The following is a 22,487-nucleotide window of genomic DNA, read 5'->3' as shown; positions in this document are numbered from 1 at the left end:
AGGGTCCGGCTTTCACCTCATCGCCGTGCCCAGGACTCTATTATGTGTTCTGCGCTTCCATATTCTGCAGTTCTCAGAGAGTAATTGCATCCAAAAATACCCGATCCTGTGTCTCTGCTGACCTACATTCAATGTGGATTTTCATACTGTAAGCAGGTTATAGAGGTAATCAGTGCTGGGGCTGGATGCATGCGATGTATATGTGCTCCTATGTTTATTTATCAGCCTGGGAAATGTCTGACAGGTGAAGCCGGCTCTATCCTCCCTGATAGATTTGCATTTATTACTAAGGGGTATGGAGTTATAGGGAAGCAGAGGAAGCCTGTAAAGTTTTATTTTATGCTGTTAACGGATCGGCCTTAGGCCATATCCACATAACACGGCTCTGTCCAGAATCAGATCCCGTTATATTTTATCAGTTTTATCAGGAAAGCCTTTCCAAGGTTAGAACATGACTTTTATTTTTCAGAAGAGGCTTCCTAGAAATTAATTCCTTCATGGTAAAAATATTGGAATCAGTCAGTGGCAAACAGACCATACAGCATGCTTGCCAAGTTTTAGGGATGCACTTGAGTTCGGACATTGATTCCTTACTTTTGCCCAAAGCCATGTCTTCTATTCCTCTTCTATAGTCTTCTACATCAAGTTCATGTTTCTTCCATTCCTCCTGAATGTGCATGGTGGTGGCTCCGTCATCAGCTGGAGCATCTCGCCATCATGCATAAGATGTCTGCCCAGAAGCACTGCTTCCTAGGAGGTCATGGGAGGTTTCTATGGGGGGGGGGAGAGTGTGGTGGGCAATAGTGGCTGGAAGATAGAGACAGGTGGGGCAGAATTTGGTGGGCGGTAGTGAAAAGAAGGTAGAGACAGGTATGGTAGAATTTGATGGGCGGTGTTGGCTGCATAGAAGATAGAGACAGGAGGGCAGAGCATGAAGAGCAGCAATGGCTGGCACTTTCTACTATAAAGTCAGCAGAAAAGAGTTAAATGAAAAATGCAAGGTCAACAAGCAAGTTGGATTGGTAAATTAAAACCATCCAAAAGTTTAGCTAAAGTCAGCAGACCCATATCATTGGGCTTAGAGAACTAAGCATGAAGCGTTACTAAGGTTTCATCTTTCGGGTCCATTGAGACATCATACATAGCCTCTTGCATTGTCTAACAAGACTTCTCCTATATCTGAACCTTGGCGAGAGGAGAGTTGAGTATTATAACACCCAGTATTGGCAAACACCCTTGTCTCCAACCTAGGATGCCCAAAGGCTGGACCCTCCTGATAGTAGATAGTGGTAGGTCCAATTTGAGTTTCAATTTGGGTCTTCGTCTGTGATCAGTGCCACAGGTGTAGTATTCCCCAGTGTGGCTGATAATGTGTAGAGCAGCCATCATTATAATGAAGATAAGCATCACTTCAGCTTCTCGATGGATTGTCTGTAGAGCTGTCATCGACCTCATCATTAGCCAAAGAAAAGGAGATTCATCTGCGCTTATGTACCAGATAATGCCGCACAATACAATGACCCCGCTCCTTCTTCCCTCCGTCTTCTTCTGTTCTCCTTTTATGAAGCTGCTCTTGTGTCTGAGATTTCTTAATGAAGCTCTTAATGACACAACAGATGAAGGGTGAGAAGCGTGACCTTAATTACAAGAAAAGTCCCGAGCAATGCTATTGGCAAGAGCAGCCCTGCGACATGTCTCCTCAAAGCCCAGGAGATAGGAGGAGCACAATTACAGATCCACACTTAGTCTTTGCAATTAAAGTCTCCAATCTCCTTGGATGTTCATTTTTTGTACCACTTGTCTGGCTCTTCGGAGATATTTTTGAATATTTTAGGCCCTCCCGGTATTCTAAGCCGAGTTCGTGGTTTCACTGATGATACAAAGTAGTATCAAACTGTACAGTAATGTACGCCAGGTTGTATTTTGGGGTTTCATACCTAAAAACTTAAGGTCCAATCATTCATGTAACATCATATTATCAATTACAGGGTTGATCTCTGGTCAAAAATGAGTAATTGTAGCACCCTGAGGACTCGGCTGCTACAGGGGTATTGCACCTCACTCCTGAGGTGTGGTATTCCACTCCCGGGTAAGGATGGAGTGTGGAACTGAGCTTAGTAGGCTGCATGCACTACATACATCCCATTTCCGGGGGACTGAACTACGGTACTCCCACTAAGTAAATGTGCAGGTACGACAGCGTCTGTCCCTGGCTGGAGTGGGAGGGGGGTGGAACATCCCAGTAGTGTAGGGGCAGATAGGGGGAGTAGTCTGGGTAAAGCTAGGAGCCCATTGGGTGCTAGTCACCTGGGCTCACACATAGAGGGAGTATATAAGGTGGGCACCATCTAGAGGCAGGGTTTTTGGTCAGTCAGTCTGAGGAGGAGCAGAGCAGAGGAGCTCAGCCAGGAGGGCTGACAGGGAGCTGTGGCTCCGGCTGGGCCCAGCTCCAGAGCAAGGCCTGCAGTGAAGCAGAGGAGAGAGGCAGAGAAGAAGGGCCCAGAGAAGTAGAGTCAGAAGGAACCCTAAGAACCCAGTCTTAAACCAAAAAGGGTGAAGGGTTGGCAGAAGAGGGCACCGGATCCCAAGCTGGCAGAGGCAGAAGTAACCCTTAACCAGGAACCGGAGGTCGTGGTCAAGTTTTGCCACGACCCTCACCACATCCACCAGGAAGGTACACCGAGAGTAGGGTCAGGAAAGCCAGAGAAGGTTTTGCCAACAGAAGGCCCAAGGGAACCGGACAAAGGTGGATCCCTGGTGGGAACGGCCAGGAGGAAGAGAGAGAGACAGGGAAGCTCAGGACCACGCTCCGGACTGCCTGGGGGTTGGCCGAGTCCAGGACCTGGTGGACGCAGCACGGCTCGGGTGGTCACTCAAGGCCAGAGTGACTGAGAGAACACCTGTGAGTAAAAACCCTGAAACTGCACCTCAAGTCTCTGACTCTCCTTTCTACAACATAACTACACCCATCATCCACACCTGCTGCCCTGAGGCCATACCCCTCCCATTGGGGGTTATACCATCACTGCTGCACATATACCACCGGCCTCAGCGGACTGCTCTGCAGCGGCGGCTTCAAAGCCGCACTCCACGGGTGGCGTAGTCGATCAAATTAACACCTACTGCCATAGACTGCCACTTAGTTTGACACCCTGGGCACGGACCGGGTCACCGCCACAAGGACTACTACCCCCATCGAGATCCGGCTCCGGGTACCCCTTTCACACGGCCCAGGGGGCGCGTCAACTTTTGGCGTAGTCGGCAGGATTTCGTGCCCGCAACCACCGGGTACTGCGTGCCTGAAAAAAGAGACTTTTAAAACTTACAGTCCGTGAAGTTTTCCCGCCATCGGTGAAGATTCCCGCCATCCGGCGCCATCTTCAGCCTTCTTCCCGCAATCGGTGAAGATTCCCGCCATCCACGGAGTTTCCCGCCACTGGGAGAAGATTCCCGCCATTTGAGAAGATTTCCCGCCCTGGCACAGCGGACGCCATTATGGGCGTACCAGAGGGTGGCAAGAGGCCACCTCCCATCGTGGGCCAGGTCCAAGAATGGCGCCAAAAGCGGAAACCGCCCCCACCAGCAGAGACTGTGATGCTTGAGATGTCCATCAGCGTGAGGGGACTGCCCCTGGAACTGACAATTACCAAGTTGCCCCGGGACCACCCTCAGTGTGGGCGGACCAAGAACAAAAGAGAGAAGATGGGTGCAGCCTGGAGGAGTCTGGAGAGGAGTCCGGAGAAGTCGCACCCGGAGATGGAGGGAGAGGCAGGCAGCACCGACCCTGTGGTCAGGAGCCTGCTGCAAGCAACCACCCCACTAGGCCTGGTGGAGATCCTGGCACAGCTCCCCCGAGACCGGGAGCGTGCACAGACCGAGCTGGAGCGCCTCGCACGGAGGATGGCCCAGGTGCAGCGAGAAACGCTGACGGAGTGGAGCAGAGAGATGGCCCTGCAGGCTGGAACCCGCCAACGGAGCACGCCACCCGAGACGAGGAGTCAGACCGCCTCTGAGGATGGTGCAGGAGGAATCAAGGCCGGAGACGACGCCGAGGAAGGAGCTAAAGAAACGGAGGCAGGTAAAGGGGACGTCACTACCCCGAGCCGAGAAGCCGTGAGCCTGCCCCAGCTCCCCGTCGCAGAGCCCGAAATTTCCCCTGCCGTGCCCGTCGTTGCACCGTCACCGCTCCCGACTAGGCCTCAAACAGAAGCCGCGGCCGCGCCCCCTGTGACGTCACGCGCCTCAACCCTGAGCGCGGCCAAGCAGGAGACGCCACCGGCCTGGTCGCAAGGCCGAGTGCCCCCGGGCGCCGCAGTACCAACAGCGCCCTCTACCTCCACTGAGCCACCGGCCTGGTCGCAAGGTCAAGTAACCCCGGGCGCCGCCGTCTTCACGGTGCCCTTTACGTTCAGGGTGCCCCAAGCCTGGTCGCAAGGCCTGGTAAACCTGGGCGCCGCTACCACCACCGCGCCCTCAACTTCCACTGTGCCGCACCTGGGTGAGGACTTGTTTGCCCAGCACACTTGCCCGGATGGGCAGCCCTTTGTGTGGCCACCGGAGTACCACCATCCCCGACTCCGGAAAGAAAGACCCCTGGATGAGCCCCTGATCCCGGCTCCGGCGCCCGTCAAGATGACCCCGCTCTCGTTAGGGGAGGCGCAGTTTGAGTGGGACCCCGCAGGAGGAGACCTCATCGGGTTCACTCAGGAGACCCGGGCGGCCGCAGCTGAGCGTGCGGAGTGCTGCCGCCAGCAGTTGGAAGTCTTTGAGCGAGAACGGAGAGAGAGATGGGTCCGCGAGGAGCGGCTGCAAGTGAAGAGTGCAGAACAAAAGAGCCGGACCCGAAGGAACCCCCGTGCAGCCCACGGTCCCCGTGCCACCGGGACTGTAATTAAATTCCAACTGCAGCACGGTTGAGGCTTCATCAGAGATCATCACACCCCCGGAGACGTCTTCGTGACCAGAAGAGATGTCGAGTCCCACCTACCGGAGGGACACAGAGGTCGTGACCTATACCTGGGTGATGAGGTCACCTTTACCCGGCACCAATGTGCCAAAGGACCCTATGCCCTTCATGTACACCGGCTGACAGAGGAAGAGCTGAGGTGTCAGGAGGAGCAAGAGGACCCGGACGGGTCTGAAGGGTACACGGAGGAAGTATTAGGAGGACGCCGCTACTAAAGTACGGTAAATGGAACTGTAAAATAGTTACCCATCAGGGTACAGGAACTGTTACCATTATAGTCCCCGTTGGGACCAGCAAATTAAACTGTTACCCGTATGTCCCTTAATCCCACTGGCCGAGGACTGAGAGCGGTCATTCTATCCTCATCCCACTGGCCGAGGACTGAGAGCGGCCACCTCCCCTTGTATATAGTTGCGCTTTCTAAGGCGCCCCCTACTGGTTTTATAAAGAACTGTTTTTGTGACTGTTGCACTTTACCCGGTCACAAGTTGCACCGTGGCCGGAGGAACAAGAATGTTTATAATGAAAAGTTTTATATGAAGAGTTTTATGCTGCTGATAATATATATAGTGTTTTATATGTTTATGATGTTTTGAAAAAAAAAAAAATTGTATGTTTTTGGATATTTTATTCTTTTACAGCCCGAGGACGTGCTGTGATTTACCAGGGGGGAATGTAGCACCCTGAGGACTCGGCTGCTACAGGGGTATTGCACCTCACTCCTGAGGTGTGGTATTCCACTCCCGGGTAAGGATGGAGTGTGGAACTGAGCTTAGTAGGCTGCATGCACTACATACATCCCATTTCCGGGGGACTGAACTACGGTACTCCCACTAAGTAAATGTGCAGGTGCGACAGCGTCTGTCCCTGGCTGGAGTGGGAGGGGGATGGAACATCCCAGTAGTGTAGGGGCAGATAGGGGGAGTAGTCTGGGTAAAGCTAGGAGCCCAATGGGTGCTAGTCACCTGGGCTCACACATAGAGGGAGTATATAAGGTGGGCACCATCTAGAGGCAGGGTTTTTGGTCAGTCAGTCTGAGGAGGAGCAGAGCAGAGGAGCTCAGCCAGGAGGGCTGACAGGGAGCTGTGGCTCCGGCTGGGCCCAGCTCCAGAGCAAGGCCTGCAGTGAAGCAGAGGAGAGAGGCAGAGAAGAAGGGCCCAGAGAAGCAGAGTCAGAAGGAACCCTAAGAACCCAGTCTTAAACCAAAAAGGGTGAAGGGTTGGCAGAAGAGGGCACCGGATCCCAAGCTGGCAGAGGCAGAAGTAACCCTTAACCAGGAACCGGAGGTCGTGGTCAAGTTTTGCCACGACCCTCACCACATCCACCAGGAAGGTACACCGAGAGTAGGGTCAGGAAAGCCAGAGAAGGTTTTGCCAACAGAAGGCCCAAGGGAACCGGACAAAGGTGGATCCCTGGTGGGAACGGCCAGGAGGAAGAGAGAGAGACAGGGAAGCTCAGGACCACGCTCCGGACTGCCTGGGGGTTGGCCGAGTCCAGGACCTGGTGGACGCAGCACGGCTCGGGTGGTCACTCAAGGCCAGAGTGACTGAGAGAACACCTGTGAGTAAAAACCCTGAAACTGCACCTCAAGTCTCTGACTCTCCTTTCTACAACATAACTACACCCATCATCCACACCTGCTGCCCTGAGGCCATACCCCTCCCGTTGGGGGTTATACCATCACTGCTGCACATATACCACCGGCCTCAGCGGACTGCTCTGCAGCGGCGGCTTCAAAGCCGCACTCAACGGGTGGCGTAGTCGATCAAATTAACACCTACTGCCATAGACTGCCACTTAGTTTGACACCCTGGGCACGGACCGGGTCACCGCCACAAGGACTACTACCCCCATCGAGATCCGGCTCCGGGTACCCCTTTCACACGGCCCAGGGGGCGCGTCATAATCGCTTACAGCTCTTTATCTCCCTAACCTGCATATCGTAAGACTGATTGTACATTGCACAGGTAGTGGTTGTAGCTCATTGACACATAGTTTAAACTTCCTGAAAAAAGGTGTCCCCATTTTTGGGTAGTCATGTGTCAACTAAGTGTTGCCCCCCCCCTTTCCCCGCGTTGGAAAAAAAAATGTATGAGAAATTATGCTTTATGGGAGGAAATGAAAAGAAGATGTCTATAATATTCAGGCTGATTAGTTATCGTTATGCCGGCCACTCGTATCATCTACGGTGCACCCTTTTTTTCATATCTAATCCATCTAAAGAGGTTTTTTGTATATGGGCCTCGGGGTATGCATAGTTCCCAAGCATCCTGGATCCAGCAAGACAGTCCCAATGTGTGGGAGATGCCCCTCTGTCACCGGTCAGGACTATGTCCCGACAGTCACTCTGTGTCTGCAATGTCTCCTCGCTGTGCAGGCTCACTGCATGTGTTAATGGGGAGTTCATTGCTCAGTACTTCCTCCTCCTTATCCACCTCTTTCCCCAACTGTCTGTGCTCTGTACATATGTGTATTGACTTAATTAACTCAATCTTCACTTTTCTTGAAGTCTGGTGACAGGCTGCAATGCAAAGTATAGGAGACGTTTCTCTTGTTGACTGTGACTGGAGTTCTTCATTACAGGCTTATTGTACTGGTAAATGGAGCCACACCTCTACATACCAGTGCATTTCTATGTATCGGTATCCAAGAGGTAAAAGAAGTCAGATTTTTTTTCTTCCTATAAAATTACTAAATAAATAATGAGAAACAATTATAATAATGACATTTAAGTGCACTTTTAAAAAAATAGTTATCACAAATCAGAAAATAACAAGACATATTTGGTACCATGGAGAAGTGCATCCATGTTAGATTGTGAGCATGACTTTGGGTGAATTTTTGCACTATTGATCATGCATGTGACTCGCCCCCTGGGCCGTGGGGCACTCGGAGCCGGGTAATAGGGAGACGATGGGGGTAGTAGTGGCAACCCGGTCCATGGCTCAGAGTGGTCAGACCAGTGGCAGTCCTTTATAAGTTTTAAGTAATGTCCGACTACGCCACCCGTGGTCAGTGCTAACCGCCGCTGCAGTGCAGACCTCTGGGGCAGATGTAAATGTGCAGCTCCGAATAGTACAACTCCCCACGGGAAGAGTAGGGCCCCAGGGCAGTGAATGATGGATGATGGAGGGGATGATTCCGACCGCGTTATCCAGTAAACGGAGGCCTCTTAAACAGTTCAGGGTCTTTATTAGAACAGGTAAAACGACCCAGAAACAGGACCGGCTAGGAGGGGGCCTGGATGTCTGAGAGCAAGTGAGAAGCTGGCCCTGGTCAAGGTGAGGGTGTCGGCCTACCGTGCTCTCTGTGCTCCTTCTGGCTATTTCTCTTCTGGTAATGTAACAGCCCACGTTCCTGAGCTCACCGTGTCCTCTCGTCCGTATGGCTTGCAACTTGGGTCACTTGCTACTCCCGGCCTGGTACGGCTCTGCTGGTCCCTTCTGCTGTGGCGGAGCCTCCGGGCTTCTTAGGCCAAGGAACATACAGTCCCCTGCAGACTGGTTATCTGCTGTAGGATGTGGAATCCTCACAGCCTCAAACACCAAAGTCTGGTAGATTAGTTTCTTTATCTGCCAGGACAGACTCACTTCGCCTTTTGTCCCTGGCTCGTGGCTCTCCTACTGCCACACGCCCTCTTAGGCTGCAACACAACTGTCTGTCCCTGCTCTGGGACACCTCTCAATCCAGAGACAGGTTGTCCAGTTCTCTCTAACCCTGCCCCCAGTTCCAGCTTTTATAGGGGCAGCCTGCTCACCCTACTGGCCTGTGACAGGAGGTATTGCATGCTAATGGTCCTTGACTAGAGGACCTCCCCCTTGCTCTCAGACACAGCTTTATTATATTTGTGGCATCCAGGCCAGGGTGACACACGAGTTAATCCATGTACTTTGTGAGTATGGATATAAATGCATCTATTTCCTTAATGAACGTGTATTTGAGTGCATCTATGTATGTTATGAGCTTACACATGCAGGCATAAATATCTGTAATGTTCATGTGAATGGGTGCACCCGTGCATATGCGGACTGCACACAGTGTGGTGCATGCTGTATGACGTGCTACGTGTGAGCATGCATATGTATCCACCTGTGTATGTTGTGATGAGTGCATCCATATACATTGTGAGTATGGCAATAAATGCATCCAGATCTATAATATGCATGTATAATTGTGCATGAAAATATAAGAAGACTGTACTGTATGGGCTCTCTGCATGATGCGCCGTGTACATTGTGAGCATGCATATGAGTCTATCCATATATAATGTGAGCATCAATATCAGTGCATCCAGGTATGTTGTGAGCATCAATATCAGTGCACCCAGGTATGTTGTGAGCATGCATATAAGTGCATCCAGGTATGTTGTGAGCATCAATATCCATGCACCCAGGTATGTTGTGAGCATGCATATCAGTGCATCCAGGTATGTTGTGAGCATGCATATCAGTGCATCCAGGTATGTTGTGAGCATCAATATCAGTGCACCCAGGTATGTTGTGAGCATGCATATCTGTGCATCCAGGTATGTTGTGAGCATCAATATCCAAGCACCCAGGTATGTGGGGAGCATGCATATCAGTGCATCCAGGTATGTGGGGAGCATGCATATTAGTGCATCCAGGTATGTGGGGAGCATGCATATTAGTGCATCCAGGTATGTGGGGAGCATGTGACGCGCCCCCTGGGACATATTCCTTTTTGAGGGGAATACCCGGCACCGGATCAGATGGGGGGTTGTAGTCTCCGAGCGGCTGTGACCCGGCCCCGTGCCCAGGGCGTCAAGCTCAGTGTTATGTGGCAGCTTTACAGATGTTACTAAAGTTCTTTTGTGTCGACTACGCCACCCGTTGGGATGCGGTCACTGTGGCCGCCGCTGCAGCAGGGTCCGCTGAGGCTGATGGTGGGTGCGCAGCTTGGTGGGATAACCCCCAACGGGAGGGGTATAGCCTCAGGGGGTCAGGTGCAGAGGATGGGGGTTGTAGTGGTGCGGTGCAGCCGGCAATGAAGACAGACTCGGGTTGTGCAGTTAAGGGTGTTTACTTACTGCAGATGTTGTACTGGTCACTCCAGCTGCTAGTGACCACCCGAGCCGTGCTGCGTCCACCAGGTCCTGGATCCAGCCAACCCCCAAACAAGTCCGGAGCGTGGCCCTGAGCTCTCCCTCTGTCCTTTCTTCAGCCGTCCCCACCAGGGATTCACCTAGGTCCAGCTCCCTCGGGCCTTCTGTTGGGACACCCTTGGCCCTGGGTTCCCTGACCCTTCATGTGGTGTGCCTTCGGGGTGAATGTGGTGGGTGACCGTGGCAGACACTGCCCACGGTCTCCGGTCTCTGGCTGGGGAATGTCTTTACCCCCACCAGCTTGGGTTCCGGTACCCTGATGCTGACTCCTCACCCGGTGTTCTAATTTGGGTTCTTGGGTCCCTTCAGTCTTCCCCCTCTGGGTCTTTCTCTTTCTTCCTCCTCTCTCTCTCTCTCTAGGGCTCTGCTCTGCTCCTCTTCCTGATTCTGACAGACTGACCCTGATCTCAGTTGGTGCCCACCTTATATACACCCTCTATGTGTGAGCTCAGGTGACCAGCACCCAATGAGCTCCTAACACTACCCAGACTGCTCCCCCTATCTGCCCCTACACTACATGGGATGTACCACCCCCCTCCCACTCCAGCCAGGAACAGGCTCGGTTGTACCTGCACATTTCTAAGTGGGAGTACCGTCGGCCTGCTCCTCTGAAATGGGATGTATGTAGTGCATGCAGTCTATCTGAGCTCAGTTCCACACTCCATCCTTACCCGGGAGTGGAATATCACACCTCTGGGTTGAGGTGCAATACCCCTGTAGCAGCCGAATCCTCAGGGTGCTACATTCCCCCCTGGTAAATCACAGCACGTCCTCGGGCTGCAAAGACATAAAACACCAAAACATACAAATTTTTCATATAAACATATAAAACATATAAGACATTATATATATAACATATCTTATCAGATAAAACTTTCTCGTAGACTTCTCTTGTCTCTGGTTCCTCCTCCGGACACTGTGCAACGTGTGTCCGGGAAAAGTGCGACAGTCTCTTAGAAAATCTGGTTTTCTATAAAACCGGTAGGGGGCGCTTTAGGACGCGCAACTATATACAGGGAAGTTGGAAGTTGGCCGCTCTCAGTCCTCGGCCAGTTAGAGGAAAGGGAATGGCTGCTCACAGTCCTCAGCCTGTAGGATGAAGGGGTTAACGGGTAAACAGTTCACTGGTCCCAACGGGGACTATTTTAGCAGCAGCAACAGTTCCAGTTTCAGTTCCTTTATACCCCGATTGGGTAACTATTTACATCACTTCTCGGCCGCACTCAACGGCGTCTTCCTCCTGCTCTTTCTTAATATGGTGTTGCTTCAGACCCGTCCGGGTCCTCTGGCTCCTCCTCTCCGTACCGCAACTCCTCCTCCGTCAAGCGGTGTACGTGGAGGGCGTAAGGTCCTTTGGCACACTTGTGCCGGGTGAAAGTGACCTCGTCTCCGACGTAGAGGTCACGGCCTTTGTGACCTTCCGGCAGGTGGGACTCGACGTCTCTGCGGGTCACAAAAACGTCACCGCGGTTGTTACGGTCCCGAATAAAGCCCCACCCATGCTGCGGGTTGAACTTTATCACTGTCCCGATGGTGCGGGGACAATGCGCTGCACGGGGGTTCCTCCTAGTCCGGCTCTTCTGCTCCGCGCTCCGGATTTGGGCCTGTTGTTCTCTGGCCCGCCTCTCCTCCCGTTCTCTCGTAAACTCTGCTAGCTGCTGACGACAACACTCAGTCCGCTCAGCGGCGACTGCCCGAGTTTCCTGAGTGAACCCCATTAGATCTTCTCCGGTGGGGTCCCACTCAAACTGTGCGTCTTCCAAAGGAGGCGAGACCCGAGTCACGGGCTTCGGAGCCGGGATCAGGGGCTCACACAAGGGCCCTCGTCTCTGTTGCCGCCCCAGCTCATGGTATCCTTCGGGCCAGATGAAGGGCTGCCCGTCCGGCCATGTGAGCTGGCTGAAGAGGTCCTCCCCCAGGTGTGGCACCCTTGGTATTGCGGGCGCGGTGGTGATGGCGCCCGGGTTGCCCAGGCCTTGCGGCCAGGCCTGGGGCACCTGGAAGGTGAAGGGCACCGTTAGGACGGCGGCGCCCTGGGCTACCTGGCCTTGCGGCCAGGCCGGAGGCTCCGCGGAGGTAGGGGGCGCTGTTGGTGGTGCGGCGCCCGGGGGTACTAGGCCTTGCGACCAGGCTGGTGGTAATTCCTGCTTTGTCACGCTCCGGGTCGGTGCGTGTGACGTCACAGGGGTCGCGGCGGCGGCTTCCGGTCGGGGCCTAGTCCATGGCGGTGACCTGGCGGCTACGGGCACAGCAGGGGGACTTTCGGGCTCTGCGACGGGGAGCTGGGGCAGGTAAGCGGTGTCACGGCTTGGGGTATAGGCGTCCCCTTTACCTGCCTCCATGCGTTCGGCTCCCTCCTCGGCGCCGTCTCCGGCCTTGGGTCCTCCCGCGCCATCCTCAGAGGCGGTCTGCTTCCTCTTCCAGGGTAGCGTGCTCCGTTGACTGGTCTCTGGTTGCTGGGCCATCTCCCGGCTCCACTCCGCCAGTATCTCACGCTGTACCCGGGCCATCCTCCTTGCGAGGCCCTCCAGGGCAGTTTGTGCACACTCCCGGTCTCGGGGGAGCTGCGCTAGGATCTCCGCTAGACCTAGCGGGGTTGTGGACTCTAGCAGGCTCCTGACCATCGGGTCGGTGCTGCTCTGCTCTGCTCTCGGCAGGCTCCTGGCCAGCGGGCCGGTGCTGCTCTGCCCTCCTTCCTCGGTCTCTAGCAGACTCCTGGCCAGCGGGCCGGTGCTGTTCTGCTTTCTCTCCATCTCCGGGTGAGCTTCTCCGCTACTCCTCGTTAGACCTCTTGCCTCCGGGTGCGCTCGCTCCAGACTGCTCCAAGCGACACCCATCTTTTCTCTTCTCTTTCGTCTCCTCCCACTTCGAGGGCGGTCCCGGGGCAACTCGGTGACTGTCAGCTCCAGGGGTAGTTCTTTCACGCTGACAGACACCTCCAACATCACAGTCTCTGTTGGTGGGGGCGGTTTCCACTTTTGGCGCCATTTTCTGTCCTGGCCCACGATGGGAGGTGGCCTCCTGCCCTCCTTTGGCACGCCCATAATGGCGTCCGCTGCTCTTCCAAGGCGGGAAATCTGCGGTTTTGGCGGGAAGCGTCGCCCAGTGGCGGGAAACTCTGCAGATGGCGGGAACAAGTTGGAAATGGCGGACAATCGGCGGGAAACGACTGGTGATGGAGTCCGATGGCGTGGACCCTCCGGAACCGGCGGGAGACTTCTTTCTGAGGTAAACTTGTTCTTTTCTTCAGGCACGCAGTACCCGGGTGTTGCGGGCACGTAATCCTGCCGACTACGCCAAAGTTGACGCGCCCCCTGGGACATATTCCTTTTTGAGGGGAATACCCGGCACCGGATCAGATGGGGGGTTGTAGTCTCCGAGCGGCTGTGACCCGGCCCCGTGCCCAGGGCGTCAAGCTCAGTGTTATGTGGCAGCTTTACAGATGTTACTAAAGTTCTTTTGTGTCGACTACGCCACCCGTTGGGATGCGGTCACTGTGGCCGCCGCTGCAGCAGGGTCCGCTGAGGCTGATGGTGGGTGCGCAGCTTGGTGGGATAACCCCCAACGGGAGGGGTATAGCCTCAGGGGGTCAGGTGCAGAGGATGGGGGTTGTAGTGGTGCGGTGCAGCCGGCAATGAAGACAGACTCGGGTTGTGCAGTTAAGGGTGTTTACTTACTGCAGATGTTGTACTGGTCACTCCAGCTGCTAGTGACCACCCGAGCCGTGCTGCGTCCACCAGGTCCTGGATCCAGCCAACCCCCAAACAAGTCCGGAGCGTGGCCCTGAGCTCTCCCTCTGTCCTTTCTTCAGCCGTCCCCACCAGGGATTCACCTAGGTCCAGCTCCCTCGGGCCTTCTGTTGGGACACCCTTGGCCCTGGGTTCCCTGACCCTTCATGTGGTGTGCCTTCGGGGTGAATGTGGTGGGTGACCGTGGCAGACACTGCCCACGGTCTCCGGTCTCTGGCTGGGGAATGTCTTTACCCCCACCAGCTTGGGTTCCGGTACCCTGATGCTGACTCCTCACCCGGTGTTCTAATTTGGGTTCTTGGGTCCCTTCAGTCTTCCCCCTCTGGGTCTTTCTCTTTCTTCCTCCTCTCTCTCTCTCTCTAGGGCTCTGCTCTGCTCCTCTTCCTGATTCTGACAGACTGACCCTGATCTCAGTTGGTGCCCACCTTATATACACCCTCTATGTGTGAGCTCAGGTGACCAGCACCCAATGAGCTCCTAACACTACCCAGACTGCTCCCCCTATCTGCCCCTACACTACATGGGATGTACCACCCCCCTCCCACTCCAGCCAGGAACAGGCTCGGTTGTACCTGCACATTTCTAAGTGGGAGTACCGTCGGCCTGCTCCTCTGAAATGGGATGTATGTAGTGCATGCAGTCTATCTGAGCTCAGTTCCACACTCCATCCTTACCCGGGAGTGGAATATCACACCTCTGGGTTGAGGTGCAATACCCCTGTAGCAGCCGAATCCTCAGGGTGCTACACATGCATATTAGTGCATCCAGGTATATGGGGAGCATGCATATTAGTGCATCCAGGTATGTGGTGAGCATGTGTGACATGCAGAAGTAGTGCTGTTGCAGAGTGTGACATGCAGAAGTAGTGCTGTTGCAGAGTGTGACATGCAGAAGTAGCGCTGTTGCTTTAAAAGCATTCAGCAACTATTAGAAGTAACACAAGTACATGAGACAGGAAGTGTTGTGCTCCAGAAGCATCCAGCAACTATAGGGGTTAACACAGTCACAGGAGAAGGGGAGTGTTTTAGCAGAGCCCCAGGGGAATTGTGGAGAAGTTGTTTACTGTCTGGCTGGAGCCCAAGAGAAAGGTGGCTTGTGTGTTCTGTATCTCACAGAAGCCTCCCTGCAAGTGAAAAGGATTCAAGTCAGGAATGAAGCTAAGCACGGGTCAGGTAGAGTTCCTGAACTAGCAGTGCAGAGTATTGTCAGGCAGAAAGACAAGGACTGGAAGAAATGGTGTCACAGGGATCATCTCCCTCAGCAAACCCTCCCCCCTCCTCCATCTCACTGTGCTGTAAATAATGCTGTGTTCATTAATGTGCCTTTGCAGTAGAACTGTGCTGTCCTGTACTACTGGGAAGACTGTGAACTGCTGTGCTGCTAAGGAAACTGTACTGTTTGTCACTGGAGCCTGTTGCTCATAAGATTTAACTTGCACTGGCTGTGCGGCTTCTTATTAAATGCTACTGTTCTACCGTTTATGAGGACTCTTGTCAAGTGTGTCTGGTCAGCAAGTGAAACAACCTACTTGTCGGAGCCTGAGGGTCAATACCCCTGTGTGCCTGAGAGAAGCTGCAGCAAATGGTCTATGGTCGCCCTGAGTAATGGTTCCCCCAGGATTCCAAAGAATTCATGTAACCTGTCTCGCCCCTATCTGAACCTAGCGGCGTGCGTGTAACACATGCATATTAGTGCATCCAGGTATGTTGTGAGCATGCATATTAGTGCATCCAGGTATGTGGGGAGCATGCATATTAGTGCATCCAGGTATGTGGGGAGCATGCATATTAGTGCATCCAGGTATGTGGGAGCATGCATATTAGTGCATCCAGGTATGTGGGGAGCATGCATATTAGTGCATCCAGGTGTGTCGGGAGCATGCATATTAGTGCATCCAGGTATGTGGGAGCATGCATATTAGTGCATACAGGTGTGTGGGGAGCATGCATATTAGTGCATCCAGGTGTGTGGGGAGCATGAATATTAGTGCATCCAGGTATGTGGGAGCATGCATATTAGTGCATCCAGGTATGTGGGAGCATGCATATTAGTGCATCCAGGTATGTGGGGAGCATGCATATTAGTGCATCCAGGTATGTGGGGAGCATGCATATTAGTGCATCCAGGTATGTGGGAGCATGCATATTAGTGCATCCAGGTATGTGGGAGCATGCATATTAGTGCATCCAGGTATGTGGGAGCATGCATATTAGTGCATCCAGGTGTGTGGGGAGCATGCATATTAGTGCATCCAGGTGTGTGGGGAGCATGCATATTACTGCATCCAGGTGTGTGGGGAGCATGCATATTAGTGCATCCAGGTATGTGGGAGCATGCATATTAGTGCATACAGGTGTGTGGGGAGCATGCATATTAGTGCATCCAGGTGTGTGGGGAGCATGAATATTAGTGCATCCAGGTATGTGGGAGCATGCATATTAGTGCATCCAGGTATGTGGGAGCATGCATATTAGTGCATCCAGGTATGTGGGGAGCATGCATATTAGTGCATCCAGGTATGTGGGGAGCATGCATATTAGTGCATCCAGGTATGTGGGAAGCATGCATATTAGTGCATCCAGGTGTGTGGGGAGCATGCATATTAGTGCATCCAGGTGTGTGGGGAGCATGCATATTAGTGCATCCAGGTGTGTGGGGAGCATGCATATTAGTGCATCCAGGTGTGTGGGGAGCATGCATATTAGTGCATCCAGGTATGTGGGGAGCATGCATATTAGTGCATCCAGGTGTGTGGGGAGCATGCATATTAGTGCATCCAGGTGTGTGGGGAGCATGCATATTAGTGCATCCAGGTGTGTGGGGAGCATGCATATTAGTGCATCCAGGTGTGTGGGGAGCATGCATATTAGTGCATCCAGGTATGTGGGGAGCATGCATATTAGTGCATCCAGGTATGTGGGAGCATGCATATTAGTGCATCCAGGTGTGTGGGGAGCATGCATATTAGTGCATCCAGGTGTGTGGGGAGCATGCATATTAGTGCATCCAGGTATGTGGGAGCATGCATATTAGTGCATCCAGGTGTGTGGGGAGCATGCATATTAGTGCATCCAGGTGTGTGGGGAGCATGCATATTAGTGCATCCAGGTGTGTGGGGAGCATGCATATTAGTGCATCCAGGTGTGTGGGGAGCATGCATTTAAGTGCATTCATGTACTGTATGCTGTAAACCTGCATGTTAATGCATCCACATCTGTAGTGAGCGTCCATAGTGATGCATCTTAGCATACGCTCACTGTATAGGACACTCTGCGTCGTGTCGTACACTGTAGTTACGTCATGCTACATTAATTTACTGTCACTTTTACTTACAGGGAAAGTGTACAGGGGGGGACCTTTTCTTTATTCCCAAATATTGGGAGATATATAGAAGTGTTCATAAAAGACGGGTTTCTGCTCATCAGATTTTTGCGCCCACCTACATGTTAAAGAGGGGGTGGGGGGATACGTTAAGCCTCCTATACAATCCACTAATTACCAGGCTATGTTTTGTGATTATAATGCGCGGCCCATTCCCATAATCCTCTCTCCCTACTGAAACCTGTACACTAAATACAGTGTCGATTCCACGAGGCCTTGATGTTGTTCTCCCGCCTGTAAACTGCTTATAAAACCTCCATTAGTGAAAGATTTAAAGGTTAAGCTCAGACTCAGCGCCTTCTTTTATATTTCCTAGCTGATCCAAACAGGGCAAATTAATTATTACAATGCTCACATTTCTGTCTACGGCATAAAATTGTTCTATTGTCATCATATTTATTAAAAGGAAAAAAATATATAGTCAGAATGCTCGGCGCGTTTCGCAGCTTCCATCTGCTGACCTTTGGAGACGAGCCAAGGGCCGACCCGGATTTTACTGACTCGTTTTCGGCCGCTGTGCAGAGAGTTAATTACGCACAGTTTCCCCTCCACTTGTTTGTCATTAAAGCCGGAGTGTGTTTAATTAAACCGCGGCCGTAAATTCACCAGAAATACGTTTTTACGGATGTGGAAAAGTGAAACCGCGGCGCCTTAACTATTTGCTGGGGATGAAAGGGTTAAAGTGTTTTGGTTTTTTTTTATAGTGAGAGGAGTCTTTAGATCTATTAATAAAATGATAATGAAATTCAATGGAGATGGGAGAATTGAAATTATTCTAAAAACTCCCAGCAAGTTTATTATCCTCCGTTGTATCCACCACCAGACTGTCGCCATAAAAACGAGGAAAAAAAAGTTATTATAGATCTGCGGATTCCTACAGTCATACTGTATTGTATATAGCAGGGGGGAGGTAGTACTGACGCATTTCATTGTTACCCCCTTCTACTAAGCCTAACCCACTTTTAAGAAAACTGGTGTAAAGTTCATGATAGAATTACCCTACTGTGTTTTAATTTCTCATTATTTTCAAGATCTTTGCTTGCTGTCAGTGAATGAAGCCTTTTTCCTGAGCTCTTTTCAGTAGTCCCACAGACATTTAAGGAGGTGGCAGTGGGAGCCCCATAATGTCATCACTACCATTCCTCCAAATGCAGCTTGCACACATATCTACAACTGTTTTTATGCCATAAAAACATTATCATTTTCATCTCTTCTAACCCTCAGGAAATGGATGAAGTTTTGATTACATCCAGGAGCAAAGAGATCAAATTCTCCTGCTGAGGGTTTGCTACAATTGTCTCTAGTCTAGACAATCTTCTGTGAGCTAAGCTCATCAGAAGCAGAAATCTCCCCCCTGTACCAATAGTTTGTTACAATGTATCATTGCAAGTACAATGTATCAGTGCAGGTACAATGTATCACTGCAGGTACCATGAATCAGTGCAGGTGTCAGTGCAGGTACCATGTATCAGCGCAGGTACCATGTATCAGTGCAGGTACTATGAATAAGTGCAGGTACCATGTATCAGTGCAGGTACTATGAATTAGTGCAGATACCTTGTATCAGTTCAGCTACAATGTATCAGTTTGGAGTTCACTCACAGATAATTGTCTAAAATTGATACAATTTTATAACAATATTTGCTGTAAGAAGGTTTGTACCACATTTAAAGGGATAGTGCAGTGATTACTAGATGGGTGGGGTCTGACTGCTCAGATAGAACTAGTCAAAAGAGCAAAAAAAGTAGCAATCTTTTTGAGCAAAGGCGGTTTACATGCAATTTTGCAGCTTTTACTGAAGTCCAGGGTAAATGTATCCATCTCTGTTTTAATTTCTAAGCATTTTCAACATCTCTGCTTGCTGTCAATGAATGGAATATACTATTTCCCTATCTTCAGCAGTCCCATAGACATTGAATGGAGTGGCAGCACGAATGCACGATTACGCATCATCCAAATGGGGCACAAGTTCTAACGATCAGTTCTGGATGGGGATGTTCCCATTCACTTACAGCAAGCTGTGATTTTGAAGGTAAGCAATAGAAAAGTAGCAGAACTTTTCATTCTAAAACAATTAAATTCAAAAATCCTTTTTAAATGACTCGTAACTAGGGATGAGAGGACCCATGGAAGTTTGGGTTCTGGTACCCGACCTGAACTTTAGTCCAAAGTTTGGGTACCAGAACTGTACCCGAACTTGAACCAAAACTCTCTTTCTCTGCAACGGACTTCCCGGGAAAATCCGTGTTTGGAGTTTAGCACCGGACACTAACTGTCCGGTATGAATGCCGAACTTTTACGTTTGGGTTCACTCATCTCTACTCGGAACCGGTCTGTCATGGATAACGTACAGTCAGATAGCCATTTGTTTCATTGCTTGGATTCACTTTTTCCTGCCAATCCCTACACATATTAAATGGGTTAACCGCCACTCACTGAATAGGGGATTATAAAGCTTGGTGGCAATGACAGGCGGCACAAAAACAAGAGGAAGTGATTAGCTAATGAAAAGACGAAAACAACAAAACCTCGGTAATTGGCAACGAGTTTAAGCAAAGAAGTTTGGATAATTAGGGGCTAAATTCCCTTTGCTAGACGTGATCCATCTGTATGGAAAAGCGTAAGGTGAGGGGCCGCGCGGTATTAAAGGGTCAATGAAATGACGACACATCTTTATTTCAAGCTCCTACAATTAAAGACTAAATTACTGTATTGTAGTCCAGGATTAATGGCAGAGCTCGGCCACATGTTTATAATGATTTCCTTGCTCAATACAATTGTACATTAGTTTAATTAACTTGTTCAATGCCATAACAGAGAATATTGAGAATTTTAAAACTATTTCTGTGCTCTCATGCATCTACTAAATAAACAAAGCAATTATGGATCCAGTCTTGATTTAGCAGAAAAAATCTTCCATCGTTTTGTGTATGCAGCTCCTGTACAGTGCTACATATCTTCATGATAACAGATCACAAACAAACCTTGTTTGTAGTCTGATCCTATAGCTAAATCTTACTCCTTTCCATCTATTTTTATTGCAATAGCGGGTGCAAAGGTAGAAGTTGCACCCAGGCCCTGGTACTTCAGGGGGGCCCAAACACCCTTCTGCCACATACAAAAACACTGGTATCATAATGGCACGTGGTACACAAGGTCATGTTGGAGAATTTGCATGGGGACCCAAGACCTTTACAGTACAACTCTGGTCTTTAGGTTGTCAAGAAGAGGCACATACACTATATGGAGAAAGGTATGTGCCCCCTCCATATTCCACCTACAGGAGCTTTTCTGACCTCCCATACTAAATCCAAAGACAATAATATGGAGATGAATCACCTTTGAGAGGCCAAGCTCAAAATCTTGGATCTATTTCATCCCAAAGGTATTGGAAGGTCCGGGCTCTTTGTGGCTGCTCATGTTCTACCACCAAACTCCCCCAACCATGTCTGTATGAAGCTTGTGCACGGGTCACCATCATGGGGAAGAGAAAAGTGTATTCCCCAAACTATTCCCACAAATGTGTAAGCTCCATAGTGTCTTCTGTGCAGAAGCATTAAAATTTTCCTGCACTGGAACTAAGGGTCCAAGGCCGACAACTGACAACAAGCCTATAGCATTATCCTCCTCCACCATCTGTAGAGCAGGGACAATGTGGATGACCACACGGAAGAGCTCTAGGGATGTCTACCACTTATGTCAGCTGTGAAATCCCATCTACTGCCAAGATACTACACGTGTTGTTCAATCTTGACATCTCTTCCTTGGTCTACAGATGGAAGGTCTGATCAGGGTCTAGAGCAGGGGTCTCAAACTCGGCTGGGTATATGGGCCGCACATGGAAAAAATTTGAATTTGGGGGGCCGCATTCTTTGTTCAATGTGACATTTTTAGTGATACCATTTTTTTTGTATACACCTTTTGAACATTTTTGCCGTGTTTATTTTTTTATGGCTTGGGTCGTTATGGATGTGGCGATAATAAACGTGCACTTTTTTGTGTTTACTTTAGTTTACATATAAAACAGCATTTTTAGTGCCCAATATTTTTTCATGCTTTATTTTATTTTTTTTACAATTTTATTTCCCCCAATTGGCCACATACAGTAATATTGTCTTACAATTAGCATCATATAGTAATAATGGAAAACATCTTGTAGTAATGTTCCCCATCCAAGTCCCCATCTTGTACTAATGTGCCCCATCCAGGTCCCCATCCTGTGGCTATGTGCCCCATCCAGGTCCCCATCCTGTGGCAACGTTCCACATCCTGGCGCCCATCTTGTACTAATGTGCCTCATCCAGGTCCCCATCTTGGGGCTATGTGCCCCATCCAGGTCCCCATCCTGTGGCAATGTTCCCCATCCAGGTCCCCATCTTGTGGCTCTGGTCCCCATCTTGTGGCTCTGTGCCCCATCCAGGTCCCCATCTTGTGGCTCTGTGCCCCATCCAGGTCCCCATCTTGTGGCTATGTGCCCCATCCAGGTCTCCATCCTGTGGCAACGTTCCCCATCCTGGCGCCCATCTTGTGGCTATGTGCCCCATCCAGGTCCCCATCTTGTGGCTATGTGCCCCATCCAGGTCCCCATCTTGTGGCTATGTGCCCCATCCAGGTCCCCATCTTGTGGCTATGTGCCCCATCCAGGTCCCCATCTTGTGGCTATGTGCCCCATCCAGGTCCACATCTTGAGGCTCTGTGCCCCATCCAGGTCCCCATCCTGTGGCTATGTGCCCCATCCAGGTCCACATCTTGAGGCTCTGTGCCCCATCCAGGTCCCCATCTTGTGGCTATGTGCCCCATCCAGGTCCCCTCTTGTGGCTATGTGCCCCATCCAGGTCCCCTCTTGTGGCTATGTGCCCCATCCAGGTCCCCTCTTGTGGCTCTGTGCCCCATCCCGGTCCCCATGTTGTGGCTCTGTGCCCCCTGTGCTGTTCTTCACACACATAAAATAGAAAAAAAAAAAGATGATTCTCACCTGTCCTCCGTTCCCTCGGCGGCCTTCCTGCAGATGTGGCCCGCAGGCACAGACCCCTTGACGATCCCGACCTGGTCCAGGAGGAGCCGCCGACAGCAGCGCTGCATTGCCGCACAGAGACTGTCTCCCAGCACTGCATTTCCAATGCCAGCCGCTGGCCAATCAGAGGCCAGCAGCTGACATCTGCATATGGCAATGACGTCATACTCGCTGCGCCGACACGCAGATATCAGCTGCTGGCCTCTGATTGGCCAACGGCTGGCATTGGAAATGCAGTGCTGGGAAACAGTCTCT

Source organism: Phyllobates terribilis, unplaced genomic scaffold, assembly GCF_046119375.1.
Source record: "Phyllobates terribilis strain yellow unplaced genomic scaffold, ASM4611937v1 Scaffold_8__6_contigs__length_399053987, whole genome shotgun sequence".
NCBI lineage: Eukaryota > Metazoa > Chordata > Amphibia > Anura > Dendrobatidae > Phyllobates > Phyllobates terribilis.
This window is presented reverse-complemented; position numbering follows the sequence as displayed.